This window comes from Mustela nivalis, assembly GCF_964662115.1.
Source record: "Mustela nivalis genome assembly, chromosome: 6".
Lineage (NCBI taxonomy): Eukaryota > Metazoa > Chordata > Mammalia > Carnivora > Mustelidae > Mustela > Mustela nivalis.
Window position 1 is genome coordinate 155655094 of NC_139025.1, and position 15388 is coordinate 155670481.

The 15388-nt window shown below is 58.4% G+C and overlaps 1 long non-coding RNA gene across 1 annotated transcript; it reads right to left on the reverse strand.

The window, feature by feature from the left end:
• Positions 1-8101: 8101 nt before the first annotated feature.
• LOC309866214 lies at positions 8102-15183 on the reverse strand. The gene is made up of 3 exons (XR_014312496.1): positions 13124-15183; positions 10547-10699; positions 8102-10034 (listed from the first exon to the last, which is right to left on the reverse strand). It is a non-coding gene; the product is annotated as an uncharacterized lncRNA (long non-coding RNA).
• Between the last annotated feature and the right edge of the window lie 205 nt (positions 15184-15388).

Below are 15388 nucleotides of genomic sequence, written 5' to 3' on the forward strand. Positions count from 1 at the left end.
AGCCCTGCGCAGGGGTGTGGCCACACAGGTTAGGTTATCGCCGAGAGCGCATTGCTCTTGTGCCAGACCCTTCCGAAAGCTTCCCTTGTCAGAATTAAAGCCACAGTCCCAGCACCTCCTACAAGCGCTGGGCCCCCAGCCACACCAGCCTCTTTGCCGTTCCCACTGCCTCAGGGCCTTTGCATGGAACACACCGTCCACAAATATTGGCTATCTCTCCTTCACATCCCTCAGCCCAGCCCAGACGTCCTCGCCTTTTCCAGGCACGGGGCTGGAACCTCCCTCCCCCCAGCACGCCCCGCCCCCTTCCTGTTTCTTTCTTTTTTTTTTTTTTTTAAGATTTTATTTATTTATTTGACAGAGGGAGATCACAAGTAGGCAGAGAGAGAGTGGAGGAAGCAGGCTCCCCGCTGAGCAGAGAGCCCGACACGGGACTCGATCCCAGGACCCTGAGATCATGACCTGAGCTGAAGGCAGCAGCTTAACCCACTGAGCCACCCAGGCGCCCGATTTTCTGTGTGCGCCTTACCATCACCAAATTCTGGGATGCTCTGGTTTTTGTCATCTACCTGTGCACCAGAATGCGCGCTCCTGGAAGGCGGAGTTTTCTGTGTGACCCTGGCCACTGTGTAGCTCCTTTAGGAAAGAGGATGTCTCCCGGCACAAGGGGCAGTCCCTGGGACAGGCCTGCTCCTGACTCAGTGGCCGCACCCAGAGAACTGCCATCTGGTCAGGGCGGACACAGAGCGGCAGGACAGGCGGTTTGGAGTGCCAAGAAAACAACCTGCAAAGACAAATCCTGGCACAAATGTGAATGTGGCAACGCTGTGAACAGCTGGGAGAAAATCAAGTCTGCATGTCCCTACGGATCCCCTGCCTGGAGGACCGAGGCCAACTCTGTTTCATTCCAGACCATCGCAGGCTGCCAGGTCTGCACACCTCTGGCCTCCTACACCCTTAAATATTCCTCTTGACTTTGACCCACTTTTAAAATCTAGAGCCTGATGCTGGTTCCATCCTAAGCCTTTCTGTCAGTGATGTCACCAACAGCAGGACTGGTTCCACACACGTGTTTCCCAAGGCAGGCTGAAATTCCCAGGAAATTTCCAAAAAATGTCCATTCTACATATTCCGTTCGGTCAGGGGACACTTTTGGAATCTGCTATAGAAAAAGCCAGGGAAATCTAGTTTAATTTTCGCTGAAGGGTATACATGATCTTCCTTTGAAGCACGCCAGCGTCAGGGAGCGGCTGCCCAGAGCCTCGCACGAGTGAGTGGGGGGCTTCAGACCCCGCAGCGACGCGGAGGACTCCCGGGTTCCGTGGACGCGGCTGGAGCGCGGCTGGGGGCATAAGGGTGCTGCTCAGAGCTCTCGGAGAAGATCACAGAGCCGGCGATTGGAGCACAGTGCCCGAGCACGGGCAGGAGGCCGGGGGAGCTAAGTCGTCCTACCGGGTGTCGCTCACCGCTGATGAACCAAGACCGCAGGAGATGACGTAGGCTTTAAGCCCGTGGAGCCCTCTCAAGACACAGGGGTACAAACAGAAACGGTCAAGAAACAGAACAGCCCACGGGCGCGTCTGCAGCTCCGGCTAGGGGAGCCTTGCTGTCTGTTTTCAGCATCGACTCCTCTGGGCTGTTTTCTGATGCCATGTGTATGTATTTCTAGGGCATCGTTTTTGTGATTTAAATATTGACATGCTACGCTCTGGGGCCCTGACTTAGGGCTGCATGGTCTTAGCTGTGGGCTCAGGAGAACGGCCGCAGCTCCCACTTGCCGGATCTCCAAGAACCACCTCCACCCCCAGGAACTACCTTCTTGCCCTGGCCCATAGCAGGCCCCCGGGGCCCAGGGCCCAGTTGCCAGGCCCCTGTGCACCCAAGGGCCCTGTGGCCAGGGCTGTGCCTGTGTCCCGTGGTCAGGAGGGCTTTGGGTCCTCTGCTCTGAGCTGCGTTTTTCCTCCAGCTCCGGACAGAATCAGAGGGGTTCAGGGGGTCCCTGAGGTTCAGACCCCTCTCCCAGGACCTCACAGACTCACCAGGGCAGAGCTTCCCCGAGCTGGGATGCGTTGGGTTCTGACGAGTGGGTGCATGGCCGGGTGGGGGCGGGGGTCTGCCTGGGAACGAGCCCTTTGAGGGAGGAGACTGGTGGTCGAGGAGCAGGGGGGCATCAGCGGAGGCCTGCCCGTCCGCAGAGGAGACCCCTTCCCTTCTGCCTTCACCTGGAAGGCCCAGACCGGGGGCCACAGGGCTGGGATTTTCGGGGCAGAGGCTGAGCCCTGGTGTAGGATTACCACCCAGCCCAGGACAAGTCACCCCGCTCCGAGTCTGTTTCTTCATTTATAAAATGGGGACTTTTGGTGGCCAGGGGCAGAAGCCAGCTTTAGGAACAAGGACCCCACAGTGATGTACTCCAAGGCGGGGATAACAAGTCATCATGGGGGAGGGGGTGGGGAGGTTGCCAGCAGACCGGCCTGTTCTGCCCCACCCCTGGCCCCACCCCGTGCCGCCCTGCGGACCCTGTGCTCCCAGACACTGTCTGCACCAGCTCCCTCCCGTGGAGACAGACAAGTACGGGAGGCGCCTGGGGATTCCACGGGCTTGAGACCTAGAGCTGTTTCCCTGAGCTTGCTTTCCACTATTTTCCGCCTAACTGCCCCCCACCCCGCCCCCCGCAAGAAGTGCAGCCCCAACAAAGCCTCAGGGCAGAAGCGTTGCCTCCGGCTCTGTTTTCTGGGGAGCCCGGGAGGACACCGCTGCTCACAAGCTGTGTGACCTTATGTGACCTCTCTGCAGCTTCAATTTTCTCATCCGAAAAAATGGAGCCCTAATAACCCGTCTCACGGCGCCGAGAGCCGTGGGAACTTTCAGCAGGAGTCAGTGTTCGTTGTTTTTATTACCCTGGGTCCCGAGAAAGCTGCAGATTGGCACAGAGGCAGGTCCTTCTGGAGGGGGTGGGGGTGTGCAGCTTGTGGCTCAGGTCCCCGCCGCCGCAGCCCACGCCAGCTGCCTTTGGAACTGGGGCAGGGCTGGGGCTGGGGAGGGAGCCCCAGACAAGGGTCCACAGGCCTCGGCGCCAGCGTGTACCACCCTGGGTGAGGTCTTTGTGGCCCAGAACCTCAGTTTCCCCACTTATGAAGCAACATTTATGTGCACACCTGTCTCGGGGCTTCCCCGCGGCTGGGCCCATGGAGCTCCAAGGGCTTCACTGACTGAAAATTTAGTGAGTCTTTGCCCCAGGCGAGGTGTGCGCGTGCCAGGCCTGGGCACCTTGGCCTCTGTGATACACCTGTGGGAACTGAGGCCCAGAGAGAGGACGCAAGCTGGGCCGCGTGGGTTAAGGCCCTGGGCACACCCCCCTCCCTCCAGGTCCTAGTGCAGACCCCCAACGTCAGGGAGCAGGGGACAGGGTCTGGGGACCCTCCGGCTTCTGTCTGTGGCCTCTCCAGCAGATGGCCCACCAAGGCCTTGGAGTCCTGGCACGTGGCCTGGGCAGCCAGGCGATGGGCCCGAGGCCCTGGGGGAAGCCAGCACTGGTCCCTGCTGGGACTGAACACACAGGCATGGAGCGGGTGTCCTTTGCTCGAACACTGTGCTGTACTTAATGGCCAGCCTCCAAGGCCGGGCAGCAGGGTGTGACAGAGGAGCGTCTCTAGCAGAGTCAGGCTGGGGCCTTTCGAGTTCTGACCTTTTCCTGTCCAGCCCCTGCTCCTTGATGTCCAGAGAGCACCAGCTGGGAAGCAATGAGGTGCGCCAGTGCCTAGGTGTGAGTGGCCGCATCCTGGCCTACTGGGGCCGGCAGCCTGGCCCCCTAACACAGGAGAGGGGAGCGGGGTCACGCTGGTGTCCCACGGGCCCAGAACCGTGCCATGTGTCCATGCCTGAGGCTTGTGTGTGTGTCAGGATGGCCCTGCCAGGAGGCATCCGTGTAACCCTGCTGTGCAGACGGGGATACTCTGAGAGGCAAGGATGTGCCGAGGTCCCATAGCGAACTGTCACGGACTTGAGGCCAGAACCCGGGTGGTCTGACCTCCCAGCCGGGCCTGGCCCTGCAGGGCTAGGATAGCTCGGGAGGTGGTTGCCCTCGGTGTGAGACACATGGACATGGAACGCAAGCCAAGGACATGTGGGAATGCCTTGTTACAGGTGGGGAGCCCGGGAGACAGCTCCCAGCGCCATCTCCCGTGGGGTCACTGCGGGAAGCTCACCCGGGGCCGGGCACAGAGCTTGCACGAGCTCTCAGGTTCGGTCGTGGGTCCGCGGGCTTCAACGTGCTGCTGCACACGCTGGCGGTCCAGAAGTGGTAGAAAGCCCCACCCCAGGTGCTCCTGGTGAAGTAAGTTGCTGGAGCTCACTCGGAGACGGCTCAGGGGCCATCACACCCAGCCCAGATTGGCTCACGGAAGGCGCTGCCAGGTGAGACCCCTACTCGGGCTTCCTTCCTGGCCCTTCCACTGACGGCTTTCGGCCCTCTGATTAGAGCCACGTCCCGATGCACCCGAGCTCACAGGGACGGCTTGCTGAACGTGGTGGGAACTCCGGGGAGGCTCCCTGATGGGGGGCGGGAGGGGAGTGTCTGTCGTGCTCAGGGAGCCTCCTGAATGGAGCTCAGGGCAGGTACAGCCCCAGCTAAACGCGTTGCCAGGAGTCTGAAAAGCTTCCCTCCCCCAAATAAGAATCTGATCACCCCAAGAGACCGTTTTTGCTATGGAGGACTTCAGGAGATCCAGCCTTTATGGAATTCTCCCTGGGGCAGAACAGTCAGACTCTGAGCCCCCAACCCCCAAGAAGACTGAGTGGAGCCCCAGGGGGAAGCTGGGGGCTCAGGATCGGCTTCCATCAGCCCTTTCTGAGGACCCGGGTCAGAGAGGAGCGAGTTACCCCCAGGGGCCTTCTCAGCATCTGTAACTGCCTTCCCTTGGGCTTACCCCTGTTCCGAGCGGGCATTCACGCCGCAGGGCCATGGGAGGCTGGAGAGGTGACGGAGGGGCACAATGCGGGGAGGGCTGCCTCCCCTCACTCCAGGCTTCCCACATTCACCTCCTCTGGGAAGCCTTCCCAGATACCCCTATATGCTCCCGCTTCTTCCGGTACATTCCATGGAGACTTGCTCCCTGCCATGCACAGCTACGCCGGCCCCTCTGCTCAGTCTGGGGCTCCTCTGCTTTTCCCGGTGTCTCCAAGGACTGGTCACTTGGCACGGGGATGAGGAACACAGGTCTGACGGCATAGAGTCCAGCCTGGCTGGGAAGGGGGCCTTGGGCATCAGTAACCATGGAAATGAGACCACTGTTTGAATCAAGTTGTTCTTTACCACACTCTATGCTACAGCACTTTATGCACATTCTCTTGTTTAGGCCTTATACAACCTGAAAAAAACTGTGTTATTATAATTTTACACCTGAGGACCCTGGCCTGGGGTCACACAGCACAGGACAGAGCCAGACTTTGAGCCCATAAGTGCCACCTGTCTGAGCCATTATCCACGCACACAGCTCCGGGGCTCCCTGGTGAAGGGGGCTCTTCAGGGGGTCGGGGGCACTGAGTCTGAGAATTCCAGGAACCAGTTTGTGGGAATAGAGAGGTGCTGCTCAGAGAACCCGGGGGCATGTGGGCCGGGAGAGGAGAGCGTGTGTGTGGACCCACCAGGCAGTTCCTGGGTTTGGGGCAGGATTACGGCCACCATGTCCTAACACAACCTGCGGATATGTTAATATCCACGCCAGAAGGGACCTGGCCGTTGTGCTCAAGTTAAGGACCTCAGGATGGGAGCCTATCCTGGATTATCGGGGGTCTCAATGTGGTCACAGGGGTCCCTATAAGAGGGAGGCAGCAGGGCCCACAGGAGGGGAGATGTGACCACGGACACAGAGTCAGGAGACGGGGGAAGGGCCCTGAGCGCAGCAGTCATGGGGACAGACATGGGGACAGACAAGGGGCTGCTGACCATGTCCAGTGTGTTTGCATTTTAGAAAGCTAAATTCAATCCCACAAATACTCACCGAGCACCTTCCCTGTAGCGGGCAATGCGCGGGGCCTGGGGAACACAGGGGCAAGGGGGACGCTGTGCAAAGGCAGGGAGGGCGTTCCAACCCCCCAGAGGCCGCGCAGGCCCAGCAGGTTATCACCAAGCGGCAGCCTGGACAGAGCCAGGGCCCGACCTGCAGGTGGGGCCTCTGTTTATCTGTTAAGGATTATCTGGAGGGTTCTTCGGGGAGCCCTTCTCTGTAGACACGCGGGAGCCGGGGGCAGCGGGGGTGGGGGCAGTGCTCCGCAGGAGCGCGTCTGTGCCCGCTGCGGCCCTTGGCCCATTCTGCACACGCCCCACAGGGACGTCTCCACGCACCAAGCTGTGGTTTTCATGGGGTGAAGGGACCGGGAGGGGGCGAAGCAGCGCCACCCATGCCCACGAGGAGATCCCACCCCTAGGGCCGGACCTACAGACGTGGACACACGTGGCCCAGAGACACGCACGATCCGTGGCCACACTAGCCCCAAACCCGAAACACCCTGAATGCGCACGCGAGCAGAATGGGAGACAGACGCACCCCGCGGGGCACCCAGTGGCGGAGAGAGGGCGAGTTACTGTCAGATAGAAACGGGTAATTCTCACCAAGCTCACACCGAGCAAAAGCAGCGAGTACAGAAGGACACGTGTTACGGGACTCACTCAGACCACGTTCACGTGTTACCGGACTCACTCAGACCACGTTCACAAAGAGGGACCGCGACTCCATGTGCTTGAAGTCGGGGCGGCTCCCTGGGCAGGGGAGTGCCGTGCTGGGGGGCCGTGGGGGCTGCTCCAACCCCCAACTGGGGTTACTTGGGAGTGTTCACTTTGTGGGGATTGGATGAGCCCTGTACTTGGGGTTGGTGTGTTTCTGGTGGGGACGTTATAGCGTAGCAAGAAGTTTATTTTTCCGATCCCTGAGCCTACACTCGCTGTGAGCACTGGGTGAGACTAATATAATTACGTTAACTGTCCTGGAATGTAAAATACAACAGAGTAGAATGAGAGCAGAGGACAGTGGTCAGGGCGTTCTGTTGGCTGTGGTACGGGGCTCGTCTGGGAGCAAGGGTAGCTCAGGACGAAGACGCCGTGTGACCCTGGACAAGCTGGGGCCACTCCGGTCTTCATTTCCTCATCCCCAAATTGGGAGGGTGTGTAGGTGGATTATTCGATTTTTGCAGAAACTGAGGAAAATGTTTGCCCTGTAGCTAACCAGCCTCCTCATAAAAGACAAGAAAGAGGCCAAGACTTTGTGGGAGCTGAAGAGATTTTCCACGTCCAGCGCTCGCGCTGGTCACGTGAGGGTTCGGCTGTACCGGTACCGGCGCTTCTCCGACCTCGGCCACAGCAGGTGTACCGGACTGGGAAGAACGCGGAGGGCGCTGGAATCCTTCGGATGGGGCTGGGGTCCGGGCAGGGTCCCCATCTTCGCAGTCTGTGAGCCGGGGTAAGCCGGGGGTCTGTCTCCTCACTGGGGAACTGAGGGTGATCGTGCCCGCGCTGCTGGGCAGGCGTGAAGCTCGGCAAGGAGGGGCCGGCCGCGGTGCTTCCCTCCAGCTGGTGAGCTAGGTCTCCTGCGGGGACCAGCCCAAAGCCAACGTCCGGTCCTCCTGACAGCGTGTTCACGCAAACTACGCAAAGATACGGAGGCCTCCTAGGGCCGATCCAGTGCCTCGAGGGCCTTCCCTTGCCAGCCCACATCCCTGGGAGGGTCAGAGAATTGGGAGGAGTACGTGCTGGTGTTCTGGGGCCCTGTCCTCACTGCCTGTGTGGCCCTCCCAGGGCCTGCGGGCTTGCTGACCCCAGGCCCAGAGACACCTCACTGGATGGCATTCCAGTCTCTCTTCCCGTGCTCAGCTCCCGGCCCCGCTCTGTGAGGCAAACAGGACTTCGGGGAAGGTCCTGACAAGGGGGGGGACAGCTGGGGAGGCTGCTGGGCTGGACGCCATGGCTCTGAGAACTTTCGAGGGGCCCGACGTCTGCACCTCTGCAAACCCTGTAGCCTTCTGGGTGGACACTGGTGTTGCCCTGGCCCGGTCTCAGAGGATCCAAACCTGTGTTTTTTGGTTTTTTTTTTTTTAAGATTTTATTTATTTGACAGAGATCAGAAGTAGGCTGAGAGGCAGGTAGACAGAGAAAGGCAGAAGCAGGCTCCTGGCTGAGCAGAGAGCCCAATGCGGGGATCGATCCCAGGACCCTGGGATCATGACCTGAGCCAAAGGCAGAGGCTTAACCCACTGAGCCACCCAGGCTCCCCTAAACCTGCTTATTTTTAATGACTTTTCCCTAAGTGTATTTTATATAAATGCTCATGCAAAAAAAAGAGAGATACACACAAAGAAAAGCAGAGTAAGAAAATAAAAGTTACACAGAATTTCATCATCCAGAAATGGCGGTTGTTGGCATTTTTGCGCATGCCTTCTTGAGGTAGGTGTCGAGTTCCCCGATAGGTCTCGTTGCTGAGCATTTTTGGCAGTGGGCACCAGAAACTGGCTCTGGCCAGCTCTGTGAGCTAGGGCATACTTGGCTGATGCCCTGGGAAAACCCGAGAACTAGGATAGCTCTTCCTGCCGGGTCAGACTCGGAGGCAGAAGGCGGCTCTACTGCACAGCACACGGTTTCCCGGGTCACCTGCCCACATGCAGTCGCAGGTAGGGTCTCCCCTGGTGCAGGAGGGCTCCTGGGGCCTGGCATCCGAACCCTCCCCTTGCTTTCCGTTAGCTGCATTCAGACCCGGGACCACCTACCTGAAGGCGGTGGGAGGACCTGCAGAACTGGCAGGAGGCCAGACACCAGCTTTATGGGCTGCGTCCCTCCAGGTGCTCTGGGGGCCATGAAGCCAGGAGCAAGAAACAGGCCAAGCGCCCGGGAGCCGTGCCAGCCCCACTACAGCTGCCTGGAGGCCTTCTTCCACCTGGGTCACTCTCGTGGGACCTGGTGTCTTAGAAAGGAGCATCTGGTGGCCAATTCCAGGTCATGCCCTCATCCCTGGCCTCCAGGAGGGGAGGCGGGCTCTGCCGGGGGCACTCAGCCCCTCCCAGGGAGAGACTGCTCTCTGGAGGGCTCCTGGGAAAGAAGACCGGCGCTGGGCAGTCGCATAACCATGTTCGGTAGGACACGCTTCACTGCACTGGGCTGCCGGGTGGAGCTGCTCCTTAGGCCTCTCCCCACCGGCACAGGGAAGTCAGAACCCATCTGGTCCACGCACTGCCCAGGAGCCTCACGTGATGGCTCAACGCAGGCCGCATCTCCCCATGGTTTCTGAATTTGGGTCCCAAATACACAAGGTCAGCTTCCCCAGTCCTTCCATCGCCAGCCCACAGGTGGTGGCAAGAGGGTTTGGGAAAGGACGACAGGTGTACATTTCCCCGCCCACCCCATGGGGGACGGGGGATCTTTAGGGGACCCCCCCCATGACGCCTTGGGTCCTTGACATCTCCCAGCTGGCATTCGACAGTGGGTACAGATGCCCAGCATGCTGGGTTCTCAGGGAAGCCGACGGAAGCCTTCCACTAGGACGACAGTCACCAGGAATGACAGTCGACCAGGCTGGTGACACCGGTGTTGGCACGCTGGGAGGCTGCAGGGACTCGCACACGCTGCTGTGAGCGCGCACACGGATGTAATGGCAGCTGCGCGGGGGGAACGTGAACGTCATGGCCGCATGGGGTGCCGCAGAGGGCACAGCCGTCCTGTGGGGCCAGAGCTCAGCATACAGAGGAGACTTTCTGGGATGAAGGAAACATCCTCTCTCTGGATCCGGGTGGTGGTCACGCGGGTATACACTTCTTTATCCATTCATCTGTCGATGGACATCTACTCTTCCACAGTTCGGCTCCTTTGATGTTGCTGCTATAAACATTCGGGTGCACGTGCCCCTTTGGATCCCTACATTTGTATCTTTAGGGTAAATACCCAGTAGTGTGATTGCAGGGTCATACGGGAGCTCTATTTTAAACTTTTTGAGGAAATTCCATCCTGTTTTCCAGAGTGGCTTTACCAGCTTTCATTCCAAAAAGGTACACTTAAAAATTTTTTTTTAATTTATTGAGAGAGAGAGAGCATGAGAGGGGAGGTCAGAGAGAGAAGCAGACTCCCCGTGGAGCCGGGATCCTGATGTGGGACTTGGTCCCAGACTCTAGGATCATGACCTGAGCTGAAGGCAGTTGCCCAACCAACTGAGCCCCCCGGCACCCAAAATGGTACACTTTAAACATGGGCAACGTGTTGTATGTCAGTGCTACCTCAACAAAGCTGTTAAAAAAAACCGATACCAAGTATATGATGAGATGAAAATATTTGCAACTTTTTTTTTTTTTTTTTTTTTTTTTTAAATTTTATTTGACAGACCGCAAGAAAGGGAACACAAACAGGGGGAGAAGGAGAGAAAAAAGCAGACTCCCCACTGAGCAGGGAGCCCGATGCGGGACTCCATCCCAGGACCTGGGATCATGACCTGAGCTGAATGCAGACACTTAACTGACTGAGCCACCCAGGTGCCCCATTTGTAACATTTTCACAGTAACTGTTATTTACCTTATGTGAGCCCACTGCAATGTTTGAACACGGTGCGTAAAACTTCACGATTCTTTTCTGAATCTAAGCATTGAGAATTTGGCAATGCCTCAGAAGAGCGAAGTGTCTGCAGATCAAAGCTGAGCGCAGCAGGGGCTCCGGAAATGTTCTGGACTAAGCAAAAATAGAAGACAACGTGTGCAGAAAGCCTGTATTAATGAGCGTGATTTTTCTGAGATCATGCAGCAATACAGTTATGGACTGTAAACGTGTAACAGGTCTGGGAAGTAGACCCCCCGCCCACCTGGAACCCAGCAGGCTGCAGGCACGAGTGGGAGAAGCTGCGGCCCTGGCTCCAGACAGCGCAGTGGAGCGCGGCCCTAGTGTGAGGCTCCTGCTGCTGCGTTGGGTTCACACTATACCTTAGCAGACCAGCTGTGCCACAGCCTTAAGTGCAAAGGATACAATGTACATACTGCAAAAAGGCTTTGTTGCTAAAAGATACTCCAACCATCTTCTGAGCTGGCAGAAGGTCTTGCCTCGGAGTGGAGGGCTGCTGACTGATCTGGGTGGTGGTCCTGAAGGTGGGGGTTGGGGGCTGGAGCAAGTTCTTTCTCAAGATTGAATTTATTTCTTTGAGGGGGAGGGGCTGAGGAAGGAGGAGAGAATCTCAAGCCCACTCCCCGCTGACCGCAGAGCCCCACGTGGGGCTGGATCGGGGCTCGATCTCATGACCCTGAGCTAAAACCGAGAGTCAGATGCTTAACCGGCTGCATTAGACAGGGGCCACGGGCAGCTTCTTAAAGTAGACGATGACAACGTCGGATGCATGAAGCGACTCTTCCTTTCATGAAGGATTTCTCTGTAGGGGGTGATGCTGTCTAAACTTCTCTCAAGATGAATCAGGCCTCTGAAATCCTACTGCCTCCCCAGCTTAGCTTATGGAATATTCTAGACCCTTCGTGTCCTCCCAACAGTCTTCACAGCATGTCCCCCAGGAGTAGATTCCATCTCAAGAATCCAGTTTCTCGGTTCGTCCAGAAGCAGCAATTTGTCCATTCAAGCATCATCATGGGATTTTGGCAGTTCTTCTGATTCTGGCCTTTGCTTTCCCACATCTGCGGTGACATCCTCCCCTCAGTCTGAAACCCCTCAAAGTCGTCCACGAGGGCTGGAACCCACGGCTTCCAAACTCCTGTTTGTTGTTTTGTCTTTTTCCCACAGATTGTGGATTTTTTTTTTTAAGATTTTATTTATTTGACAGAGATACTGAGAGAGCACAAGCAGGCAGAGCAGCAAAGGGAGAGGGAGGAGCAGGCTCCCCACTGAGCAGGGAGCCCGATGTGGGGCTTGATCCCAGGACCCCGGGATCATGACCCAAGCCGAAGGCAGTCGCTCAACCAACTGAGCCACCCAGGTGCCCCGATCGTGTTTGTTCTTAATGGCATCTGGGATGTGAACCCTTTCCAGAAGGCTTTCCACTTCCTGTGCCCGGATCCTCAGATGAATCCCTGTCCAGAGCAGCCATAGCCTTGCAAAGTGTATTTCTTAAAGAACAAGACTTGGAAGTTGAGATGACTCCATCCACAGGCCGCGGACCGTCCACAGGTGTGGACAACCCGAGTCTTGCCCATCTCCATCACAGCTCCTGGGGGAGCCGGTGCGGTGTCAGCGAGCGCTCGCACCTTCCCAGGGACCTTTCTCCTGAGCGGCCGGCCTCAGCAGCGGACTTAAAAGAGCCAATGGACCGTGCCGTGAACACACGTGCCGTCATCAGGCTTTGGCCACTGACAGAGCATGGCCGGAGCGGATGGAGTGCGGCTCCTGGCGGCCCAGGGATGTCCCACGTGGTTCGCAAGCATCGGGTCACCTTCGAGCAAGCAGCAGCCCGAGCCTCTGAATGAGTCCACCTGGCCCTGTGAAGCCGTGAAGTCGGATGCTGACTTCCCCTCTGCGGCTGCGGGGCGAGCCGGTGGCGTCTTCCGTGGAAGGCTGGTTTGGCCGCGCTGACAAGCTGTGCTGCTCAGGGAGCCGCCTTCCCGATCGCAGGGGATCTGCCTGGGAACGCGCGCCCTCACCGGGCACTTCTCCATTCTGGAGGCGGTGTCCCCCCTCACACCTCACAGACCATCTCCGCCAGCTCCAGCCCTGCCCCTGCCTTCATGGACCCGAAGCACGCAGGGGCCTGGCTCTGGGCTGGGCTCTGGCGGAAGTGGGTGCTGTGGCTGTCGGACCTTCCGTCCAGGCCGCGCGGACTTTCTCCGGATCAGCAATACAGCTCTTTCCCGTTGTCGGTCCTGCCGTGGCAGGCATGGTCCTTTAATTCCCTTGGAGAACTTTTCCCTGTATCCCCACCTTGGCTAACGGGTGGGAAAGGGCAGCTTTTGGCCCATTTTGGCGTTTGACGTACCTTCCTCACTAAGCTTAATCTTTTCTAGATTTGATTTAAAGTGAGACACAGGTGACTCTTCCCTTTCGTGTGGACACTTCGAGGCCCCCGTCGGGGTATTAAGTGGCCTAATTTCAACCCTGGTGTGTCTTGCGGGGGAGAGGACAGGGCAGCTGGTGGCGGGCGTGGAGGGGGCAGTGGGAACATACCCGGCTTTTCTCAGCAAGTTCATGGTCTTCCACAGGTGCTGCTCCTGGGGCCCCTAGACAGCACAGCGACAGTAGTAACACTGCAGGTCACCAACCTCCTTAACAAATAGGAGAAAACGGCTGGAAATACTGGGAGAATTATGAGACTGTGTGGCACAGAGACACAGAGCAGGGAGTGCTGTTGGAGCCGTGCAGCTGGGAGATGTGCGGGACCCAGCCGCCGCGGACCTGCTTTCCACAGAGGGAAAGCAGACACTTTCCTCACAGTTCAGAGCCTCCCTCCACCCTGGTCCTGTGCTTTCCGCCTTGGCTCTGCCGTCGCTGCAGCACAACCTCCCTTCCCCTTGGCCCAAGACGGCAGCATCGCTTCTGGTGCATGGCTGGTGCCCGGTGCATGCCTTCCTCCACAAGGTTCTTCCTGCCCTCCTCACCCCGTCATGTTCATTAGAGGACGACGGGTTTAATATCGCAGCGGAGAAGAGTCTGCTTCTAGGTGTCCAGAAGTAACTTGATGCTCCCAAGAAAGGATGTGGGGGTGGGGTGGGGCGGCTGGGGAGGGGCAGGCCCTCGCAAGGAGCCAGTGTAGACACAGGCACACCAGCTGGGTCTGCTGGCTGGCGCTGACGGCGGATTCCACCCTCTCACAGACGCTGGAGACGGAGGCCCCAGCTTCAGGTGTCGGGCGGAATAGACCGTAACAAGTCGCAGCAGCCATGAGTTACTCATGCGGGCACTTCCGGGGTTGGGGGTGGTGGTGGGTCATCTCAGGGATGCGGCCGTGAGCTGCTGGAAATCACGTCAGTGTCTGTTCCAGCCTTTAGAGGCCAGGGTTGGGCCTAGTTAAGAAGAGCCTGGGTAGATGTCACACAGGAGAGATCTCTGCCAGCTGCTTTAACTCAGACGAAAGCAGAAAGACAAAAAGTACCCCAGTGTCTGGAGCCGGCTGGGCCCTTCTCACAGTCAGGAAACAGACACTACTACCATTAACCCCATGAAATTCCAGAAATGTAAGGCTCAGAAAGGCTAGTCACCTCCCCAAGGTCAAACAGCCAGGAGTAACCCTGTGGGGATGTGAACCCACGTCTCATGGCTTCCAAGTTCATCGCCCTATTCTGCATCCAGAGGCCGTGGCCACCCTGGATGGCTGTCATGCCGGTGTCCCTGATCTGGAGCACTGAAGCTGGTGGGCACGGGCGCTAGGCAGCGGCTCTCAGCCCTGGCTGTTCCTGGAATCACCAGAGCAGCTTTGCAAACGCTGACTCTTCGGCGACACCCCAGAAGGGCATGGGTCTGCAGTGTAGCCCAGACCCAGGGACCCCTAGAAGCACCGGGTCGGAGACCCACAGTGCCACAAGCCTCTATTACATCCCATCTGATCTCAGAGAAGCCGGAGAGGTGGGAAGCAGGTGGCCATGACAAGGTCCTGCGGACGAGCTCAGGTGAAAGCTCGGCAGCTTCTGAGGGCGGCTACGGAAACTTGCTTCCTGACCTGCAGCTAGACCTAGAGCTCTGTTCTCGAGCAGCCTGACGGACGGGGACGTCTCCCTAAGCAGAAGAAGTTTGCTTGAATTTTGCTTGGATGTTCAAAGTCACATCACTCTCCCGCAGACCCGGAAGAGGGAATGGAGCCTGCCTCAGCCACAGGACCCCAAACAAAACCAGGGGATCCTAGCAGAGAGCGGTGGCTTCCCCTCCCAGACAGTATTCAAGGCTAGGCTGGAGCGGGGAGCCTGCAGTTTACTGATAACACTCCTAGGCCCGTTTCTGCTGTGGGGCAGGGCAGGCCACAGCCCAGGTGGGTGGGACACCTGTGCCTGCAGCCTCCCAGGCAGGGCCCAGCTCTAGTGCCAACCCCCACTCTCAACGTGCATATCGCTGGGCCCACTAGGTAGGCCCTCTAGCCGGGTCCAACTTAGTGGTTCTGAAGGTCCACCCCCCACCCCCCGCACCACAGGAGAGGCCGCTGCCCACTCTTGGGAGACCTGGACACGTGGCCACTCACCCCTGAAACTCGTCACAGCGCACATGCCCCCGACATCACTGCTGACCTGTGGGGGACGGGGGGGGGGGGGGGGGGGGAGGAATCCCACTGTGTGCAGCAGGGAGACCCTGGTCCACAGATGGGGCGGGCAGAGCACCACAGCGCGAATCTGGAAGGGCTTATGCTCCTGCTAGCCTCGAAGATGACCTGGGGGGGGGGGGGGGAGGGTGGTGCCAGCAGCGGCAGGGCCCAGGGAACCAGGTCCCGCCATGGTCGCGGACCCC